The sequence below is a fragment of the Babylonia areolata genome, chromosome 8 (assembly GCF_041734735.1).
Source record: "Babylonia areolata isolate BAREFJ2019XMU chromosome 8, ASM4173473v1, whole genome shotgun sequence".
In the NCBI taxonomy this organism is placed as follows: Eukaryota; Metazoa; Mollusca; class Gastropoda; order Neogastropoda; family Buccinidae; genus Babylonia; species Babylonia areolata.
Window position 1 is genome coordinate 9,233,247 of NC_134883.1, and position 3,519 is coordinate 9,236,765.

Consider the following 3,519-nt stretch of genomic DNA (forward strand, 5'->3'; position numbering starts at 1 on the left):
AGAGCTGTGTGAACATGAAAAGATCAAACGTGCACCAGACATTGACATACAGGACTGAGTTAGGGCCATGAAGTGAACCATCAGTGAACTGATATGGTGTTAGATGGAAAACCTGTCAAAACTTGTTGTCCATGTCTGTTGAAGACATCAGCAAGAGAGGTGTTGCAGTCAGCTGCACAAAGAGGGTCAGGATTACGAGGTACGTGTGATAACACGTCTGATATCCCATCAGTGTGTGTGTGACTTGACTTGACTTGACTTGACTTGACTTCATTTATTGTCATAAAATCCCGAAGGATTAATAGACACAACAAAGAACAAAGGGAACAAAGAAATAAACGGTCATCTAATACGCATGCACTGAAATACATAGTTGGCAAGTGTTTTTTGACAGTCATCGCAGGTGAATAAATCACTTGGTTTTAGTATATTGTTTTGTATGTTTCTAGAGATCACATTTGATTGATGATCATACTGCTGTATAGTAGTGATTAGATGGCTTCGCAAATTATGAAATAAGATACACGAATCTAAGAAATGCAATTCATCTTCAACAACTTCACATATAGCACATAACCTCTCTTCTCTGGGAATGTTTGCATATCTTCCTCGTTCGATGTTTAAATAATGTGCGCTTATTCTGAGTTGACAAAGAGCTTGTTTGTGTGTGTGTGTGTGTGTGTGTAGTGTGTGCGTGTGAGGGGGTTGGAGGGGGGGGGGGGGGCGGTACTTTATGAAGTTAAAGTATTTTTTACAGCTCGTGTCGTGTAAGTGTGTGTGTGTGTGTGTGTGTGTGTGTGTGTGTGTGGTTTGTGCGTGCGTGCGTGTGTCTAACTGTCTGTGTCTGTCTGTCGGTCTGTCTGTTTCTTCTTCTTCTTCCTGCAATGTCCATCAGCCGTTAGTCCGGCTATTATTGACATGTGGGGAGGTGCGCAGCGTGGAGAGGGAGAGAGAAGGGAAGAGGGAAATAACTTTGGCCCTAAAGGTTAAGGTGCAGCTGCACTGATGCGGAGCTGCACTCAGGCCTTCAGGCCCAAGGCCCTGTTTGTGTATGTCTGTCTCTATGTTTGTGTGTATGTGTGTGTAGTGTGTGCGTGTGAGGGGGTTGGAGGGGGGGGGGGCGGTACTTTATGAAGTTAAAGTATTTTTACAGCTCGTGTCGTGTAAGTGTGTGTGTGTGTGTGTGTGAGAGAGAGAGAGAGAGGATGGAAGGGGTATCTGCAGGGAAGGAAATGGTGGTGGAAGGAGGGTTGGGAGTTGTCGGCGCGCACAGTAGCTGAATTTCTTCTTGTTATTTATTTTATTTTTAATTTTATTTTATGTTATTTAACCAACTGGCAACCCTTTCCTCCATATCTTGGAGTTCATACTGACAATTTCCTGTTCAAACTGATTGACAAGCCGCCATCCAAAGCATGAGCAGGCCAACGTAAAGCAGTGTGTACCAATTAATCTCTTCAGTCATCTGATCGAACCACTCGCAGTGGTGCATGGCGTTTGTCAACAAGACGCTCGCGAAATTTGGATAGCACGAGTGTGTGTGTGTGTGTGTGTGTGTGTGTTCTCTCTCTCTCTCTCTCTCTCTCTTTTCCTTGACTATTGAATACATCCCATTCGGTGTCGGCGAAAATCTTCCCATCGGGAAATAATACAAACAGGGTCTGTGTGTATTTTTAAGCACGTTAGAACTTTTGATCTGGGTGTCACGCAGTGGTAACTCCTGACATATTCTGGAACTGTACGTTCCTGTGTAACAGTTTTGATAACACCAAACCAAGGAACAGAAATGGAAACGCTAAAAATATTATTGTCAATCCCACCACTTAAACTGGCTTGAGCCAACTCCAAATAAAACAAGAGAGGCAAGGCCTTCAAGATTCACTTGCGATGCACTTAAAAAAAATCTAATCTTTAAAATGTTTTCTGTATTTGTTATTATAAAGTTTCGGGTAAAAAAAAAAAAAAAGAAAAAAAGAAAAAGAAAAAAGAATAGCCCTGAAGGCAGATTCGAACCCCGCGTGTTCGGGTGAGAAGAAACTGTCTTACTCAATACACTATCGTGGCTCCTTAACTGACGTTCAAAAATTTAACATGTAAACATGCTTTTTTAAGGGCGATAAATCTATTGCGGTATTCGCAGTGAGAACGCTGTTTAAATCATATTATTCTGGTGTATCTTGGGCATTCAAAAAATCTTTAAGGGCAATTAAGAATTCTTTTAAGTCCGCGGCAAAGGAGACGTGGCTATCACCGCAATCACACTGCAACATTTAGCAGTTTTCTCTGGATCTAGATAGATGTACAAGTTTAGTTACACCCGCCGGGAATGTACGACACGGTTGATTCAATTTCTCTTTTATGTTCATTCTAGTTTTAAAGTTGATATGAAAATTGAGTATTTTGTTAAACTAATAACATGTAGAGCCAAGTACAAGTACTTCTAAACGTCGTATGAAGTGAAAAGGACTTAATTTTGAAAAGTCAAGACCAGAAATTTTTTACGTTTCATCAATGGTATTAACTCTCATGGTTTATTATTTTTAACTGTGAATTCCGACTGATTTTGTTGATATTTTTATGGCAATCTGGGGCATAATCCAGTCTCTGAATAAATACTTAACGGTCTCCTTCTCCAACTTTCCATCATATGTTATCGTGTATTGTCGATTGAATATAGGATTGAACGGGCAGGTCAACAACTTGAAACAAAATGGCGCCCTTCACGTTCGCGAGGAATATGAGCACACGCTTTGAATATGTATAAATATGTGTACGCAATTGATTTTTGCCCCTGACCTTCAGGGCTCAGCCAATAGATCTATAAAGTCCACTCGTAGTATTGATTTCAGTATTTTCCGAAAAAGACCACTTGGGCGGATGAACATAGTGAAAGTCCTGTACACTGAGAGTAAAACACACAAGCTTTTTATGTATTGAGTATAATTTCAAAATGTAATGTCTGAGATGAGAAAGATCAGTTTAAAGCAAATTAACCCCCCTAGCATTAATTACATATTAATTTCCCTTTTTTACTATCTGCACCAAAGACATGCACCAGAAATATAACTTCCATGCATAGCAAAAGAAGTTCCTGTTTGAACAAAAAATGATAAAAATGACTGCTCTTGTTGTTGTGTCAGAATATCAGATCAAAGTTTTAAGTTTAGAGAATAAAAAATATAAATATAACAGTAAATTCAGTTTGCATATAATTTGGCTTCTTTTTAAGCATTTTTTGTGCCCATCCCAGAGGTGCAATATTGTTTTAAACAAGATGAATGGAAAGAACTGAATTTTTCCTATCTTTATGCCAAATTTGGTGTCAACTGACAAAGTATTTGCAGAGAAAATGGCAATGTTAAAGTTTACCACGGACACACACACACACACACACACAACCGAACATCGGGTTAAAACATAGATTCACTTTGTTTACACGAGTGAGTCAAAATTTCGAGTCTGATTGAGGGTGGTCCCTGTTTGTTTTGTTTTGCTTTTTGTGTTTTTTGCCATTTGAAC